The sequence below is a fragment of the Daphnia carinata genome, chromosome 6 (genome assembly GCF_022539665.2).
Source record: "Daphnia carinata strain CSIRO-1 chromosome 6, CSIRO_AGI_Dcar_HiC_V3, whole genome shotgun sequence".
Classification (NCBI taxonomy): Eukaryota; Metazoa; Arthropoda; class Branchiopoda; order Diplostraca; family Daphniidae; genus Daphnia; species Daphnia carinata.
The window spans coordinates 6284344-6304910 of NC_081336.1; the positions used below are offsets into that span (position 1 = coordinate 6284344).

The window sequence follows — 20567 nt, forward strand, 5'->3', positions numbered from 1 at the left end:
TCTGGACAGGAAGTTTTCCTAAGCGTTTGCCTAATAATGATTATTAAGCTTTCCCGTGTCAAGTTCCACTTCTCCGGTTGACCGTTGTTACTTACACAGGTGAAACTCGCAGGTAGAAGGATAAAAACAAAAATAAGAACAAAAGGTTCCCATCGGTTGGGTGGAACACGTGTTTGGAACGTGAGTGAGAGGGGTCCCCTATGAGCAAGACCGTAAATGCAAAAGCTTTTGGCGACCGCTTTCTCTTTATTAGGTATTAGTTATACGAAGCGTAAATAGGGAAAGAGGCTAGAATGTCCTTTTAATACAATAAAAAAGATAGACGAAGGGTGAATTTTTTTAATGGAAGACTTCAATATGTAAAGATCATTCTCCCCTTTAAGAAAATATTTCCCCAAGTATGGTACAACAACTTTTCAAATTATGCAGTATGATTCTCCAAGAGAGGAACGAAGAAGTCCTGTACTCTATTGCTCTGTTCATTACGAAGAATCCCAAGCCAGTTTCGTTTGCGCTTGCAGTTTTCTTACATTTCTGATCAAATACGATTAGTCAATGTTGAAGCCATCTCGCTTCATTTTCCCGCGTCACAATATAATAAACGCGTGAACGAAGAAAACGATATATTATAGGCGATAGTTTTATTAGATATTCGAGTAGTTAGAGAAGGAGATTGTAGGAAATTCATTTCGAAATATAAAGCCCTTATACAATTGTAAAAGTATATCCCAATAATACAGCACATATAGCCGATAATTCTTATATATATCAACGTACGCATGTTAATCGTTTAAAACCCTTGTGTAATAAGCCAATATATACTTTTATGTACAGTATCCTGCACAAAGAGAACATCGATTTATTTTCAAAACGCCATCTTTGGGTAAAATATATTAATTGTTTACCTTTTCTAAATAGGGGTTGGGCTGGTTTGGCGCAAAACCCCTATAGGTTGGGTTTGGTAATTTAAGTCTAGACACCTTTGTCTAATGCCCCAGGTGTTACGAAAAATGTCTGGAAAAAGTAGTGTATACCCTTTTTTTGTTTTACCCCAACCCCCGATGCCCCAGACTAAGATGAAAAATATCGAATATACACATAGTAATTCTCCCACTTAGGTCATTATAAACTTCACAGCACTGGTAATTATAGGGCGTAAGCGGTGTGTATTGGTTTGCGACGCGGGAAATCGGTCTTCAATGCTTCATATAGATGATTACTTTTATACATCATGTCGTTCACAAATATGATTTGTAAATGTTATAACTTAAAAAAAGTAAAATAATTTTCCCTTCAGCCTCCATGAAATAAATTATATCATATATATCTATAAAGCAATGTAATAAGATGTTGTAGCTCAGTGGTATAGTGTCGGATTTAGACACGGATAACAGTGGTTCAATCCCATTTTGGTGGTTCAATCCCAATCCCACCCAAACATGCGGTATTTATACTACTAGAGAACACACATATTGAAGGTAAAAGGGGGGGGGGGATACGTTCACTTTCACTTGTGAAACGCTTGAGGGATGTAAGAGGTGTGGCTGTCTTTGGATAGCCTTTGGGCTCGTTACAATAGCAATTATGTAGTTATCATTCTCTTATCCCTTTCTCTTTTTTTTAACAGGTGATTTTTTATATATGTAACGAACTCGTCTACTTGTATGTTTTTTTTTTGGTTTATTTTTTAAAGATAATAAAATTTATCTCATATCTCTTAGGAACCATCCTGGGTATGCGCGATATCGTGTCCGCTACCCATTGAGATTCGCGCGTTTTCTCTGGTGGTTGGAGTCGGGAATTGATATTTTCCATCCGACTCCATCTTCCTCCTGGTTGGTGAAGGAGATTCTCCAGCGTGAGCACGATGAAGAGATGTTCACAAAAAGTTTTGAGAAACATTTTGTTTTCGAGCATGTCTATATGGATACTGATGCTCCTGATGATTTTGTTATTGACTTTTGGTTTTGTTAGCTGTTTTCGTAAGCTCTGTAACTCGAAATTGAGGTCAGACGAATATTTTTCTCTGTGGTCTGCGCAAGTACTACTTCTCTTTGTAAAATACGGCTGATACCTAATAGGAATTCTTTTTTTTTACCATATACAATGCTAATTTGCTGCAACAAACTGTCAAAGTTTTCGGTGTTGCCACCGAGGGATTCTACGTAATTTTTAAGTGTCTTTGTGGTGTCTGTAATAGATTCTGCTGTTATATCACTTGGTACTTGCAACATCTGTTCTAACAACGAATATGAATACAATTGTATTCGGGTATGGAGACCCCGTTGTGGGTCTCTTTAATAACTTCTTGTTTCTTGAATTCTATTTGTTGGATTTTTGCTTTTGTCGTGGTGGTCTGATAGGTTTTGTTTTGTTCTAAATCTTGTTCAAATTCTAAGTCCACAAGAGTTTTTGTGATGAGGACATATACCGAAGAACGCCACCAATTAGTTAGCTTAGCTAATTAATAGATTCCAGCCTTGGATGATTCTACGGCGAACGGGTATTAAACAGTTCTTCATCCTCACAAAGTCTTCCCACGCCAAACCAGTATCAGTCAGCTCTTCACTTCTACGATCACTTCGTCTTCACGTGATCATCTCTTGGAGGCCAACATTGACGTCAAGAGTGACCTCATATTAACTGATAAAAGCTGTGACAAAAGGGGGGCTTGAGAGAGAGTTTTAGTGTGTTAGAGTGTATTGTGTGTCTGTGTCTAGAGCGTTTGAAGTGTAGTAGAGTTTTAGAGAATCTTACATTATATCTGTGATTAGTCTTGTTAGTCTTGTGAAATACACTTAATAATTAGTGAGTTGAGTTGAAAGTTATTTACAAGTTAAACATTACATTTGGTGAACGTGCCAGTGTTGGACTTTGTTCAACTATAACCAACCCGGACTCCTGCGCAGCAGCCCAGCAGTGAAGCAGCAGGCCAGGCCAGCCATACATCGCAAACGTTCGGCAGTCGACGCGGTAAGGGTGAGTCACTTCAATGTCAACTGAGGATTTAGCTGTAGATATATTTACACCATCCGCACCTATAGAACAAGGCGTAGAAGTAAAGGAACGTCCTAGACGGCGTAGTGTAACAGACTCTAAGCGGACGCCAAGAGTATACCCTAACTTAGAAAAAGAACAGAAAAACGAAATAGCAGAGGTCCGTATTGTTCCTTTTAAACGAACTAGGAGTGCGGAAGGGAGCCCCAGAGAAAGCGACGAGGAAAAACAACTAGTGAAATACAATTCGACGGAAAATTTGCCTAGCAGGAAGAGAAACAAACTGTTAGAGGAGAGAGACTTTTTGAAAACTGCATTGATAGGGATCCATGAAGCAATCAATAAATGTAAATTAGAATTAGAAACAACGAAAGATAAGGGAACGACTAAGCAACTAAAAACGCAGTTAAAAGAAAAAGACTTAGAATACAAATTGATTTCTGAAAAATTGATTGCCGCTGAAGTCAAAATCCAAGAACTGGAAAGCCAAGGGCTAGCCTTGTTACAAACAGCTACAATCCAACAACAGGCAATTGAATTTCAAGCCAGTAGTTTGTCCCAACAATTGGAACAGACTCAGGGGGAGAAAACGAATTTAATATCTACGCTTGTTAAGAAGACACAGGACGTGCAATCTTTAGAAACAACAATACGCAAGGTAGAGTCGGAGCATACATCAGTAAGGACAAAGCTAGTTAAGGACAAGTCTAAACTCCAACAAGAGGTAGAAAAGTTGAAGCAGAGGGAAGCGCAACTTCTCCAAGAAGGAACTGTTTTACTAAACAAATATAGCATTTCTCAAGCCGACCTTGAGAAGATACAAATAAACTACAAAGCTCTTGAAACGAAGAGCATTGATCAGGATAAAGAAATCCAGTCCTTACAAGCAGAACATAAAAAGCTAATCATAAACGTAGCGGACAAAGACCAAGGAATTCTGCAACTAAAAGCGTCAATTAATGAGAAACAAGCAAAGCTACATCTACTTCAGCAAGAACAATTAGATCACACAGCTACGATTACTAAAATACAAGCAGAAAATAATCAACTCAAACATAGCTTAAACGTTAGTCAACTAAACGAAACAGCTTTACAGCAAAATCAGATTAGACAGGTAGAGGAACTGGCAACTTTAAGGAGTACCAACCAATCCTTAGAAGATAAACTAAGACAATTACAACAAACAATCGCGGGAGCCGCAAGCACAAACGAGTTAGAGATAGCACAACACACCTTAGCCATACAGAATAGAAAGATTGTGTCCTTAGAAAACGAATTAACGGAGCTGGGACAAGCGCTCCAGTTAGCAAACCAAGCAGCGGAGCGAGCAGCTAAGCTGGATACCGAAAACAATTATATTAGAGGAAACATAGAACAACTAAATAGAAACAACCAGACACTATTAGAACAACTAGCACAAACAGCTAACACAATTGACACAACTAACGAAGCACCTAGAATGGCAGCCAATGATGATATACGTGCACTAGCAGTAGCCATTACACGTAGAGACGAAACACAGAACATTCCTATTTATAGTGGCAACGTGAATGATCAACCGATAAGGGTATGGTTGAGAGATGCGGAGGCAATAGCAACGATTCACGAATGGCCTAGGGAAACTACCAAAAAGATTTTAGCCACAAGGTTAAAGGGAACAGCATTGCAGTGGCATATCGATAGGTTACGAGTAGCGCCGAGAGAATCTTATACCGACTGGCGGAATGCATTAAAAGATCATTTTAAACACCCAGCAGATAGAGCAAAACAGAAGTCCAAGTTATTAACGGTAAAACAATCCCCTAACCAACCAGTTAGGCATTTTATAGACAAAATAACGCAGGCTTATAACGCAATCTATAAAGAAGGAGACGAAGAGCAGGCGCAAAGTGCGGAACTCACAGCTCTTAAAGACGACACCCTGATTAAAATGCTCTTAGACGGACTACTTCCACCTATAAAAACCATTTTATTCCACAACAAGTACCCGACCACAGCAAATTGGCAGAATTTTAAGCAAGCAGCTCTGGAAGCAGAGGAAATTGCTTATAACACGCAGGCACTGGAACTTAAACCAGTTTTCAAGTTAGACATGCTTAAACCAACCAGAGACATTGAAGCAGAATTAAATCAAACCAAGTTGGAACTAGAAGAACTAAAAAGCAATTTAACAAAATTGGATCTGTCAGGTACAGCGTCGAAATCGGGACAAGATCGGTCCATAAACAATATCGACATCTATAAGCAAGGTAGGGATTCGTCAAGATATAATAACGTTAAATGGGAAGATCGACAGCGATCTAGGGATAATTCGTATAGTAGAGACCGTAGAGATCACTCTTACAACCGTAACAGATCGTACGACAGGAACCGGTCCGAGTCGCGTGAACGGTCATACGGTAGAGGGCGATACCAGGACAAGAGGTATCAGAATAGGGAGAGACTCGATTCTCGGACAAGGCGTTACGACGAGCGTCCAAGATCCAAGAGCCCTCACCCATCGGCAGAGCTAGCAAGAAAACAAAGGTCAAGTGGTAATAGCAGAGACAACACTATTACTTGTCATATATGTCTCAACATAGGACATATAGCGAAAGATTGTCGGACCAAAAATCCGAAAAGGTTCCAACCAAAAACGGAATAAGGAAGATTAAACAAACATGTAGATTAATTAGGATACCCGTAGAATTTAGTAATCAGAAAGCACAAGCTTTAATCGACACAGGTGCAGCAGCTAGTATTATTTCATCTGAAAGATTTGCCCTATTACCTCATAAAGCGATCATAACTGAATTAGAAACTAAACCTAGTCAGTCGTTTGAATCTGCGTCAGAAACCATCATGCACCCATTGGGATGTTTCAAATTAAGTTTTAAATTAACACCAAACTGCAGCTTAGAGCATGACTTCTTCGTGTTGCCTGAAACACAAGAAGGATGTATTTTAGGACTAGATTTTTTCAAGAAATATAAAACGAAAATAGATATAGCGAATAAAACACTAAGATTATCAGTCAACGGAGCAGCAACCGCGATTAGCCTTAAGAAAATAACAATTCCTATCTATAACATTAAAGAAAAGTCAATGATAACCTTTGAACTGTCCCATTTGCGCGGGGAAGCCAGGCTAGAAATGGAACAAGTTTTGAACATTCACAAGCCCGTTTTCGCATCTCAGCTGATTGAGTTAGGATGCACTAAAGTACTTAGACACCGGATTATAACGACGGCACAACCGAAGTTACGAGGTGCATATCGCATGCCAGCAGCTATTAAGCAAATAGCGAAACAGCAGATAGAAGAAATGTTAAAATACGGGATTATTAGGGAAAGTCATAGTGCTTTCAGAGCCTCCATCGTAATGGTGAAAAAGAAATCTGGAGAGCTAAGATTTTGTGTAGATTATAGGGACCTAAATGCGGTAACGGTAAAAGATCGTTATCCACTGCCGAGGATAGAGGAGACATTAAATCTGTTAAATGGAGCCCAATTCTTTTCCACACTCGATTTGTTCAGTGGGTATTGGCAAATCGAGATAGCGGAGGAGGATATACATAAAACTGCATTCACGGCAGAAATGGGTCATTTTGAATATGTTAGGATGCCGTTTGGACTGTGCAACGCGCCCAGCACGTTCCAAAGGACGATGGAAATCGTCCTTAGACCTTTGATAGGTAAATGCGTGATGGTATACATTGATGATATCATTGTTTACAGCAAAAGCATAGCTGAACATGTACAGCATCTCACCTCAACGTTTAGTCTTTTGCAGACAAATGGCCTTAAGGTGAAAATTCAAAAGTGTAAGTTTGCAGCCAGTGCAGTTGAGTATCTAGGGCATATAGTCTCCGACGAAGGGGTAAAAGTAGACCCAAATAAGATTAAGGCGGTAAAAAAGTACCCAGCACCTAAAAACCCAGATCAGGTTAGGGCATTCCTAGGATTGGCTAACTATTATAGACGTTTCATAGATCAATTCGCCAACAAAGTCCATGTACTGACGAGGCTCACGAGGAGCGCAGTACCATGGCAATGGGGGCAAGAGGAAACAAGCGCTTTTGAAGGCATAAAAGAATGTTTATGTTCCGCCCCTACCCTCGCTTATCCGGATTTCGCGCGCCCTTTCATCCTACACACGGATGCGTGCGGGTATGGAGTAGGCGGAATACTCTCTGAGATGCCCCATCCGAATGCCAACCCAGGGCCCAAGGAGGAGTCAATAAATGACTCAGGAGTAGTCGACGAATCGACAGAGGATTGGAGTAAGTCTCTAGAGCACCCAATTGCTTATACCTCTAAGCACCTAACAGATGTTCAACTGAAATGGTGTACAACAGAGAAGGAAGCATACGCAATTATCCATTCGGTAAAAGCGTTCTTCCATTACCTATATGGCACTAACTTCGTTATAGTGACCGACCATAGGCCTCTACAGTATATCCAAAAGGTTAGGGAACCGACAGGAAGACTGGCCAGATGGTTTCTCTTCTTACAACAATTCGAAATGGAAATCCAGTATAGGCCAGGTAAACTGCACCAAAACGCAGACGCGTTGAGCAGAATACCAATTAATGTTATAGTATCGCAGCAAGTCGTGGCTGACGACTGGCTAGTTGCTCAACAAGAGGATACTTTTTGTAGAGAGGTGGCAAAAACATTAGAGAATACATCCGAAAAAACGGAGGATGACTTCAGATATTTGCCTAGCGGACTTTTAACCACAGCTAGGGGGAAAATCGTAGTGCCGGCGACGCTACGTAAACAGATCTTGGAACTTTATCATGATCATAAGTTAGCTGGTCATCTGGGAATAACTAAAACCACTGCTAACATTAGCAATAAGTATTTTTGGCCAAAAATGGCAAATGATATCAAGACGCACGTACTTAACTGTTTAACATGTGCAAAAAGGAAGGTTTCTGGATCGTGCAAAGCCGCACTCCAGCCAATCCCTGTTTCAGACTACGTCTGGCAAAGATTGGCCATGGACATTGTAGGTCCCGTCCCAGAAAGCGAAAAAGGGAATAAGTATATTCTAGTAATAATGGAGTACACAACTAGGTATATAATAGCCATTGCACTTAAGGAAATTTCCGCTCAGACAATTATCCGAAAATTCATTCGGCACATTGTCAACAGTGAGGGATTACCCTCGCAGATCCTAACGGACAGAGGTTCTAACTTCCAGTCACAGGCAATGACCGAATTATGCAAACAATTAGGAGTAAAACAGTTAAGGACTACAGCTTATCATCCACAAACAGATGGTGCGGTAGAAAGGTTCAATAGAACATTAGGGGATATGCTAACCGCACATGTAGCTCACAACCCATCTCTGTGGGATGAGCATCTTGATTACGTAGTAGCGGCCTATAACCGGACGCCTCACTCCAGCACCGGTGAAACCCCTTTTTACCTCTTAAAAGGCAGAGATGCCTTAGAACCTTCAGATTTGAGACCCCCAATGCGGAATAGGATTCTAGAAGATCAAAATAATATCTATACGCAACAGTGGCATGAAGCTTTAGAATTAGCCAAAAGTAAGCTAATCGTAGCACAGTCAAGACAAAAAGTGAATTACGATCGTTCATCGAAGGAATGCTCGTTTGAGCCAGGAGACTTAGTGCTATTGAAAGAAATGAAGCCACAAACAGGTAAATTTTATATGCGTTGGGATGGACCTTTCACTATCGTAGATAAGTTGTCTGATTTGAATTACCTAATTAGGAGAACAACAGAAAACCATACTATGGTTGTGCATGTGAATCGCCTCAAGAAATGGAAAAGCAAGGAAAACGCGGAAAACGTAGCTAAAGAAAAGGAAGAAGGTAACAGCGTTAATGAACGTAACCCTAGGAGGGAATCGGAAAGCGAAGAAAGAGAAACACAGAGTGAGATAGAAATTGAAAGTAGGGAAAGGGAATTGAGTATCCAAAGTCAAGGAGAGACAGCAGCAACTGCTGTAAGACAAGCAATAGAAGGAGAAGATAGCAATTGGCAAGAAACAGCACAGTTACCGACCGAAAGCAGTCAAGCACAAACTAAGCAACCTAGAGTGAGACGGAAAACGCAGAATGATATCGGAATACCTGTTAGAAGATCGCTAAGACAAGCAATCAAACAGCCACAAAGACTCATTACGGAAATGTAATTACAGATGAGGAACGTTATCGCAACTCTCGTCTTCATTATAGCTGTAGGAATAACCCACTCAATAACCATCGACACCTGCAACTGCTCACAACCAGTAATAAAAGGTATTTTAGATTTAGATGATCCCGACTACTGTTCACACCCTGAACCAGTAGAAATTCCAACTAAAATCAATTACCGATTCCTAACCAAAAACAAAGAACCCATAACATGGGAAGGGTACGCGTGCACCCAGTGGTTATCAACCAAAGAAATATCCACTAATTTCCTTTTAAGTCATGACACTATTTTTAAGAAGCAAATTTTAAAAGTTAGTGCTAATGAATGCTGGAACACGGCACAGTATCCAAATACATGCGTAAATAGCCCGATGGTAAAGGACGGAAAAACATTTAAATACCTTCAGGAGCCTGAGGGAGAAGGTCAGTGGATGACAACACAAGTCTACACCACTAAGAATTGTGTAACTCAAATAGTTCAGTTATCAAAGGATTGTCACGATTGCCCGGTAAAGTCACCGTTTGGTATAATAGCGAATTCTAGTAAGGCAGAGTTTTCGAATCATAATGAACTAACGATTGTTTGGAAAGCACCAGACCCAAAGGAGCCCACCTGTGAAATAAATTCGGTATTTCAAGGTCGAGGTAACTTAACGAAAAGTAAGAAACAAAATAGGATAGAAGATCATGCAGCTCAGTTAGAATTTATCATATCTGCTAACAAAACGCAAATCTGCACGAACATAACCGTCGATCCGGTAATCGGGTTACCCGATTCCTACATAGATATTATAGAAACCCCTAAGCGACAGAAAAGAAGCTATGATAGAGAAGTGATAGGATTATTAATGTTAGCCAGCGATCCTAGTCGTTGTTTGGCATACATGCCACGTAGTGGAAGATTCTCGACCCCAACTTGTGCATTCGACACCACCCTGTCAATTGAAAAAGAAACGCAGAAGGTGACAACCAACGGGCAAGCTTTCAAATTTCTTGCTAATGGAATGGTAATGCAAAACTATCTCGAGCATTGCATTCACCAATTTACAGAAAACAACACGGGAGTCACGAAATGCGGTAGTAGTTTAGATGAACTAAATAACCCAACGGATGTATGGTCATTAGAACCCAACCCGATGACATTTGGATTAGTTCCTTTCCATATGATTCAAGCTCACACAGGTAATTGCTTAACCGTAAACATAACACTGGATTATCCTGTAACTGTCACACCGTGTGAGAATGGTAACGTGAACCAAATATGGTTACTAGAAATTCTAGAATCACCCAATGAGGCCACAGATGGGGAATTACAAGAACAAAGAAGGCCACAAGTAACTAGATGGGACAGGAATCGCACACGAAAGTTCGACAAAATGAGTGACCACATACCGTTTAATCCTCCAACTTTATACGGTAAAATTCAGCCCACCACCAATTTGGATTACTGTCTAACTATATCGGAACAACAAACCCTCACGTTACTGTTTTGTAACCAAAGTAGCTCTAATGAAGGTTACCCTAAGCAGGATTTCGGCTACGTAAATGGGAAACTAAGAATTCTCACAACCAATACTTGTGTTACACCGATGACGACGCAGTCATGCGACAGTGAACTTAGTAATAGAATGTTATGGAACTACAATGAGATTGACAGGCAATTTGCCTTAAAGGACAATCCATTTTGTCTAGTTCCATTTTACGAAGACAAGACGGTGCGAGCACTTCCCTGTGATTCCTCACAAAAGTTGCAAGAATGGGTTTTTCAAAGAACCCTTGCAACCCCATTTTTTCCATTGGACAGAATAGAGGAGGTAACTACCATCTCGAATAGGAGGGAAGAGAGAAACAAAAGAAGACAAGAAAGGTTAATTGAACTAAATGATTCTGGTGAAGTTTTGACCGCCAAAGGCAATGAGACAAAAACTCAATTAACAGATAGCGTTAGGACGTTGCTGGACATTGAAAATCGCCAGTACATTGAAGGGCAGGCGATCAAACACGAATCACAATTGGCCAACGAAGTTCGTCAATTATATTGCAAAATTACTTCACTACAACGTAATCAAGCTATGGTTTTAGCACAAACAAATGGACTGCTCGCAGCCCGTGCATTAAATCTAGATACATGTAGTAGAATAACCGGAAACGGCAAAAGTTTGATTTTACAGAAATGTGAAACTGTACCTGTAAAAATGGCCGCTGTACAAACGCAGTGCGGTTATCAGCCATTTTTTCAGACAGACCCGAAAACCAATTTCACTATCGGAAAGGATGGTTGGTCACTTCATCCTTTCCAGGATTGTTTCTGGAACGGTCAATATGTAAATTTCAATGATAAAACCTATACATGGATAAATGGTGAATGGAAACTCCAGGAACCATCAATTCATGTGGTAAAACTAAAATTGATTACAGCATTTGAGGAATTGCCTCTAAAAACATACGATTATTTACCTCAGCACCATTCGATGTATGAACCAAATAACGTAGAACAATTAAATGTTTTAACAGAATTAATTGGTAGAGTACAACTATCTAATACTAATTCACTTTCTGGATTAGTCTTAGATAACAAGGCCCAGGTTGATTTCTGGGATATATCCAATTGGGTTTCCATATTTAAGTATGGAATACTAGCAGTGAGTGTAATAGCTGTAACAATATTGATTGGATATGTCTGCATTGCATTTATACCATTTGCTACAATCTTCAATTTATGTAAAAAGAAAAATAACGTTAACAATCACGAGCAAGAAATTCCCATGCTGTCACATATCCATAATGATACACAAATCATTCCGGGTAGGGGACTCTGTTGGAATGATGGATGTCTCATTGCACCCCAAAAATGAAATTTGTAACCAGACAAGTAGAACAAATTTATAGGCTATGTTAAACGTAAAATTTGTAACGTCTTGTAACTAATAAACCCACCTATCATCCATACCTAACCAAACCTTAAAAAAAAAAAAAAAAAAAGAGAAGGAAAAAGGAAAAACGTCCATAGACACCCAACCTGTAAAGTTGTGTATTCTACTGGAAATACAAGGAACTAACCAGCATAAAATCGGTGCCAATCAAAAGTCGACGGAGAAGACGGTGTACGTTCTGCATTGCCACTGAGTGATGGGATTCTTCTTGCAATTGTTCATTCAAGAAGAGTGATGAACGACAGTTACGGTGATAGATATCCTCACCAGACTCTAGCCACCAGAGAAATCGTGCAAACCGGATCGGGTAAATGTCGCGGTAGCGAGCATAACCTGGAAACTGACTGGAAACGAAAAACAAGTCAAATGGAATGGTAAGAAAAGAACCAATTTGCGACTTACACATAATAACGGTCGGTGGAACTGACTCGTCGGAACCCGAAGTCAAGAGGAGGACAATTTTCAACACTCATCGATGGCCGATAGGAATTGAAGAAAAGTTCTCGATCAGTGGGAAGAAATCTTCGGAAGAGCAAATGAGGCTTGTGATACGCTATAACTTCGAAAATCCACAAAGCAGTATCAACGGCAGCACGATGAGACACAACGCATGTAAAATTAAATTCCATCACGCACAAAGGAGCTCGACGAAGGGCAAGCAACGAATGAAACACACCGGAACAAAAAACAACAATTAAAAGGTCGCATCAAAAAAAAAAAAAAAAAAAAAACCTTACCTACCCCCTCCACTATTCCACTCTCTTACTAACAAGAAATGTTTAGCAATTGTAATTCCTTCGGAAGCAAGAAAAGAAGCAAATGCATAAATTAGACTTTGAAAATGTTGTAGACCTATCTGTTTTATTATAACTTCCTTATACATAAATATATTCTCCAACCCTGTAACCCCGAAGGCAACTTCTGTAAAAAGGGGAGGAATGTGATGAGGACATATACCGAAGAACGCCACCGATTAGTTAGCTTAGCTAATTAATAGATTCCAGCCTTGGATGATTCTACGGCGAACGGGTATTAAACAGTTCTTCATCCTCACAAAGTCTTCCCACGCCAAACCAGTATCAGTCAGCTCTTCACTTCTACGATCACTTCGTCTTCACGTGATCATCTCTTGGAGGCCAACATTGACGTCAAGAGTGACCTCATATTAACTGATAAAAGCTGTGACAAAAGGGGGGCTTGAGAGAGAGTTTTAGTGTGTTAGAGTGTATTGTGTGTCTGTGTCTAGAGCGTTTGAAGTGTAGTAGAGTTTTAGAGAATCTTACATTATATCTGTGATTAGTCTTGTTAGTCTTGTGAAAATACACTTAATAATTAGTGAGTTGAGTTGAAAGTTATTTACAAGTTAAACATTACAGTTTTCCAGTGGTCTAAAAATTTTTCTCGATGACAGTTGGGATTCTGGTTGGTTGTGTCTGATTCGGGAAGTACAGGGTACAACGGTGGAGATAATTTGTCGACAATATTTGGATACAAGGTATTCTCTCTACGAGTAGTCTCTGGTACAATATGATCAAGTGGCATTCGCTTACCTTTGATGGTGTTCCTTGGTCTGGTAGAGTTGTTGGAGACTCGTCGGGGAAGTGTAGAGCATAATGGACCTCCAGTTGCAAAGTTTCGAACCTCGTGTATTACAGTGGATTGCCGAAACAATTCCGAATTACAAGATACAAACATGCGGTATTTTTACTACTAGAGAACACACATATTGAAGGTAAAAGGGGGGGGATACGTTCACTTTCACTTGTGAAACGCTTGAGGGATGTAAGAGGTGTGGCTGTCTTTGGATAGCCTTTGGGCTCGTTACAATAGCAATTATGTAGTTATCATTCTCTTATCCCTTTCTCTTTTTTTTAACAGGTGATTTTTTATATATGTAACGAAGCCGACTATATTACTTTGACTTTTACGCTTTTGCTTCAGTAGAAAACACAAGTCTGGACATGGCAAATGCAACACCATATACGCGGTTCGGCTGACCCAGATAAACACCTGCAGCTGACTCAAGTAGACGATACATAACCAACATCACGCCACGTCGAACGGCATCTTTTAATTGGCTGCCGCGTGAGTGCATAAGCTCCGCCCAAATACGCCACTTTTTGCAATATGCAAAGTTCCGTGATGAACCCAGCATTTCGACGGAGATCAGACAAGTTGTTGCAGCCGTGCCAACTAGTTGCCTTAAACCATTTTTCCCTCGCCTTTATTAGTAGTATTGTGTAGTAATTAATGTTTTGTGACTTAGTCAGTAAAGTCAAACTTGCTCCGGTTTAACTTTATCTACGAGACCCGTTTGACTAGTTCCCTTTATTTCGTGCTCCCTTCTTCGTATTGCTTGTGAGGAGGACGGTGAAGCGTTCGTTTCGTATCGTATTCTTCAATCCCTATACTCGTATAATCACGGTAAGACCCTGTTATAATTGCTTCTTCTTTAACTTGTTTCTCAAATGTTTCTTCTTATCTTTTGTTCACTTGTCTTTTAATTCTTATGTTTTTGCTTATAATAAACAGATACATCATTAAGGGTAAAACGTCTCTTGAGTTTGACTTCAATTTATTGTCTTAAATTCGTAAAGTCCATCTTCCCACACGGGAAGATGCTTTACATATATATACATACGTCATGACGTATGATCACCTTTGTGTTTGTTCTCTTGTTTTCAATGAGTAAGAGAATTAAGACAACACAATGCAAAGATCAAAAGTTTATATATAATGGTTAACAAAACTAAAAAAGAAGACACAAGTGCATTTACAAAAGAAAACACAAAGTAGTTTTAGTCCGATGGATTCAGAAATCTTGGTCCTTGAGGGCGCCTTCCCGGTCGTTCGCAGGTAGGGCACACGTCCTGCACCCACAATTTGGATAGAACCCACTTTTGTGGTGGAGGCATGCGATTCTGAGGATCAAGCTCCAGAATTTCTTGTAGTTTTTCCCCAGATTTTTTCCAATTTTTTTCATTTAGAGCTTTGTTTAGCTCTAACTTCAAGATCGCTGTGCGAACATCGAGTTCGCATTCGTGGAGGGCATGTCGAGTCGGCCAGGTTGGGTCCGGGTAAGAAAAAACAGGTTCCGGAAGGAGTGGACCGCAAAATATTGCGGTCGCCGCAAGCACGAACGAACTTGAATTAGAACATAGCTTGGCGATGCAATATCGTTAAAATTGTGTCATTAGAAAGTGAAATAACGGAACTAAGACAACCGCTCCAACAAGAATGACAAGCGGCCGAAAGAGCAACTAATCTAGATACAGAAAACAGAATACTCAGACAAAACATAGAAGCATTGTGTAACGAAGCCGAACATATTACTTTATCTTTTTCTCGCTTTTGCTTCAGTAGTAAACACAAGTCTGGACATGGCAATTGCAACACTATATACGCAGTGCAGCTGACCCAAATGAACACCTGCAGCTGACTCACGCAGACGATACGCCCTCAACATCACGCTTCATCAAACGGCATCGTTTAATTGGCTGCCGCGTGAATGCACAAGCTCCGCCCAATCACGCCACTCTTGCAGTATGCAAAGTTTCGTGATAAACCTAGCAGTTGACGGAAATCAGACAAGTAGTTGCAGCCGTGCCAAATAGTCGTCTTAAGTCAATCTTCCCCGCTTTATTGAGTAGTATTGTGCCTTGCTTATTGTTTCCTTGCCTAAACTTTGAGTTAGAATTCGTTCTTGTCCCGAGCTATCCCGGACAATGATTGTCAGATTCTTACGAATCTGAACTCTTGCTGTGTATCGCTCGTGTGGAAGCTGAAATCCAAGTTCGCCTTGTGTCGTTTTCTTCTATTCTTTCACTCGTGAGTTCACGGTAAGACCCCCTGTCTATTTGTTCTTTCTTTTAACTGTTTTCCCGAATGTTTCTTCTTATCTTTTGTTCTCTTACCTTTTTAATTCTTATGTCTTAGCTTACAATAAACACATACGTCATTGTGGGTAAAACGTCTCGAGTTCAATTTACATTTATTGTCTTAATCCGTAAAGTCCATCTTCCCAAACGGGAAGATGCTTTACAATTGTTCCGAAACAATCAGGAGTTAGGAGAACAAAGAGAGGAAGTTATCAACGAAACCGATAGAAACAAAACAACAACTAGGATGACGGCTAACGATGACATCAGAGCACTAGCAGCAGCTATTAGTCTAAGAGATGAAACGCTGAACATACCAATTTACAGCGGTAACGTAAACGACCAACTAATAGGAGTATGGCTACGCGTTGCAGAAGCAATAGCGACAATACATGAATGGCCAAAAGAAACTAAAAAGATTTTAACCCCCCGTCTAAAAGGAACAGCACTACAATGGCATATAAATCCACTGAGAGAAGCACCGATAGAACCATACGCAGAGTGCGCTTTGAAGGAACATTTCGAGCACGTTTGATTGGGAATACAACGTCAATGGGATGTTTATCATTTATTTCCGGATGACAATCGGCATCCGAAAATTGAATTATTCCCATTTTCGACGATTCAGGACAATCGCATACGGTCTCTTCAAAGGCTCGAACGTTAAGTCCATAAAGGCATAGCAGTAAGGCAATTGGAAACGGCCTTAAGGGGAACAAGGGATTTTCAAATACGAAAGTAAGTGGATGCAAAGGCTTCTTAGTTGCCCTGCGGCAAAAAAAAGGAAGCGAGAATATTTCTCTCAGCTCGCTTCGAAGTGTTGGGTCGCTTCAGTATACAAGAAAAAGGGAAAGTGAAAAAAAGTGTGAAAAGGAGCTGATAAAAATCAGAGCATTGGACGTACAACGAATGAAGAGAAAATTCTATAGAAAAAGGAACATAGCGTGTGAGGAGTAAAAAGAAGTTTTGTGCGACAAGAAAAATTTTCGTGCGTAAATTTAAACAATTTAAACGATCGTATATCACATCTGAAATCACAGCCTCGTTCACAAGACAACTGAACGCGGACCTCTTCGCTGAGGATTGGGGAGGCGCGGTAAACACCCTGAAGCTAATTCTGGATCTGGGCCCTGCAAACCGTCATCCTCCTCTTTACAACTGATGTTCGGAGCTATGAGACACAGCTCAAAAACGTCAGAGGTGCGACCACAACATCCAACAAAAACGGCCACGGAAAGGAAAAAACGACAAAAAAAGACGCCGAAAATTCTATATTTCCACCCCAATAGCAATTTGTTTATTCCTTATAGTCTAGGACCCTCTCTAAATTTGTCCAATCCTACAATAAATTTTTATTTTAAGTCCCGTTCTAAGTTTTTTTTCTCTCTCTTATAAAATAATGTTATAAAATATACATGGCGGTATGCTCGCTATCGCGATATATACCCAATCCGGTTCGCCCGATCCTTTGGTGGTTGGAGTCGGGTGAAGATATTTATCATCCCACCCCTACTTCTTCTCGGTTGATGCAGGAGCATCAACAAGAAGAATTCGGCAATTGCCTGGAGATTCGAAATGTAACCCGGATCATCAATTATCTTCTTTCGGGCGAGCCTCTTCCTCAACAAGAACTTGCAGCCGAATGAATTAGTTGCTTTAGTTAGTAGTCACGTGTAGTGAACGTTACTATTTTACCTTGATGTTTTATTAATTAAGTTCGGCTTAATTAAAAATGTTCGGACTCATAATAATTCTCGACAGTTCGATTTTCTTTTGTACTACGTATTCGAACCCTTGTTTGTGTATCGCCTTCATGGGGCTGAGTTTATCGTTCGCTCTTGTGTCGTTCTTCCTTTCGTTCTTTTACTCGTATGATCACGGTAAGACCCAATTATAATTGTCTCTCTTAACTTGTTTCACGGTTATTGCTTTCCTTTAAATGTTCTCTTGCAATTGATACTCTTATCTCTTAGCCAAGAATAATACATGCATTATTGAGGGTAATCTTCTCCGAGTTCGCTATTTATTTCTTGGCTTAAACACATTAAGTCGTCCTCCCTACGGGGAGAGTGCTTTATACTATCAACCAATTGAAACGGTTGCAGTCGTCCATTCAGCAAACCCAGGAAGAACACCAGACCAACCCCATCGCAACAAACATCGCCGCTGTCGAACAGCAGGCCACGACGATCGAGACGCAGACACTGTCCGTCCGGTCGATCGCAAAGGATTTTTGCGAATTTCAATCAGTTACGTGAGGTGTTTCAGAACTCGCTCAGAATTGATGACAGAGAGCGTTAAAGTTTCCCTTGACTGATCCAAGCAATTAAATAGCGTATGGTTGCTCTTCCGCTAGGGCAGCCACCGTCGACGACTTGAATGACTGGCAAAATAACACACTTTTTCGCGTCTACAATTACTTCCTTCTTTTTCGGAAGTACAATTTCTCGCTTTGACTCCTGGATTTAATCTTTTGAAAGTATAGTCGAAAGGCCAGGCTGGTCGGAAGACAAGACTATTGAAATGCTATATTACAATTCAGTTGTAATTGTAATAATTTTAAAAATTTTTAATTAAATTATAATTGTATAATTATAATAATAATAATATATTCAATCTATATTACAATTTCCCATTACACTTCCAGTTTCCCTACTGTATTGTGTAACTTTATAACATACTTTACCCAAAATCTCTTTGTATTCTCATGCCTAGCAACAATCAGATTTGAACTACCCTACCTAAAAGGAGCGGATAGAGTAGAACTATAGAAAGTATTATAGAACAAGAAATGGTATTTGCATCTAAGTTAATATAATTGGTTGTACTAAAACGTGGGATAGAAACTACTGGCACTCCAAAGTTGAGAGGGGTCTAAAGGATACCAACGGCAATTAAATCTATTAGCCGGCCAGCAGATTGAAGAGATGCTGAAATATAATAAAATAAGAGAAAGCCACTGTGGTTTTAGAACCTCATCGATATAGTAAATAAGAAATATAGTGATCTGAGATTTGTGTTGATTACAGAGATTTGAATGCTGTAACGGTAAAGGATCACTACCGTCTGCCAAGAAGAAAAAACACACTAAACTTGTTACACGGAGCGAAAAAGTTTTCAACAATCGATGTGTTTGGTGGGTACTGGCAGACGGAGATCGCTGAAGAAGATATTTACGAAGTTGTATTTACTGCAGAATCAGTTCACTGTGAATATGCTAGGATGCTATTCGGCCTACGCAATGCCCCAAGAATCTATCGGAGGAGGTTTTAAACCTCTGATGGGAAATCTGTAATAGTCCTTCATACAGAGTATATCCCACAAGTCCTACGTATAGCAAAAAAAGATCTCGCAGCGATCGAAAAACGTATACTTAAAACTTATATTTCATAACTGATTTGCTGACGCAATTAATGATGAAACGCCGCAGAATCCGACATGTCCGATTCTGCAGCGTTTCAGCCAATAGCGTGAACAAAATCATATTTTAAGACAGAAATTTGTTTGAAGATCTTCCACATTTCACGTCGTATGGTACTCCAGGTGTCCGAACTTATTTTTGCAACTCAACCAGAAACCCCAAATTAAATGTTTTGTAAGTTCTTCTTCGTGAGAAATAAACGTTATCGTATTTAGTTTTTATTAATTTTCCATTTTATAATTTGTGCCTGTAGATGGAAACGATAAAAAGTTTTTTTTTAAGGGTAATATTGATATTTAAATAAGATTCATCATATTTTTAGTGAAATTCTTTTACCTTAGAAGTATTGTGGCATTTTATACCAGTCATCTAGTGGTCATACTTCCAACTAGCATCAAGATCTGAAAAAAATATTTAACAAAAAATGTTTGATACGAAACCAACATACTAATGCATTATTCTATGCGCTGTGCCACGTACAACATAAGTACGTGCAACGTCCCACGTAACAACATAAGTTGCTAGTGTGAAGAAAAATAGCAGAAAATAATATTTTTTTCACACTTTAGCTACCGTGAGTCTCTCTAGTATCCAAACCCATTCGTAAAACCCAAAAACAGTACTAAAATATCGTTAGTTGGTTTTTTGGTTCCACAAGGCACAACATCACATTCCCCATTAACTTATTCAGTTCTAAATGTTTAATTATTTACTGCAATACTTACTTTGGTATATCGAGATGACTAGAATTTTTCACCACCAACCACCGATAGGAAGCCTCTACAACGCCATGTCACAGCCAAGAGCCAGCGTTGCCATAGCAAATAGCTCTTTACTAGTTTTTCCTTTGTTGTCATAAAACACTGGTCTCGTTGTGAACAATAGCTTTTTATCCCCGCTTGGTGGCGCTCATTCTAAGGGAGTAGTTACTTTCAGTCAACAAATAAATGTGCTCGATACCGCTGCTTCGTAATAATCACATACCGAATGCAGGACTTATGGTCAAGACAAAAATATGTAACGAGGTTTAAATGATGACAACCTTTATCACCAGAGAATTAGTTAGAACAGTTATTTAAAATTATAGTGTTAAAAAATAATGTCCTGACAAATAGGCCTTTCGATTAAATTTAAGTACAAAAACCTGCAACTTAACTGTTTAGTTACAAGAAGAGATCGAAAATGGA

General features: G+C 39.7%; 1 long non-coding RNA gene across 1 annotated transcript; it reads right to left on the reverse strand.

Moving 5' to 3' along the window:
• Positions 1-18676: 18676 nt before the first annotated feature.
• On the reverse strand, positions 18677-20195 carry LOC132088054 (uncharacterized). Its single transcript, XR_009421199.1, has 3 exons — positions 20106-20195; positions 19717-19781; positions 18677-19627 (listed from the first exon to the last, which is right to left on the reverse strand). It is a non-coding gene; the product is annotated as an uncharacterized LOC132088054 (long non-coding RNA).
• Between the last annotated feature and the right edge of the window lie 372 nt (positions 20196-20567).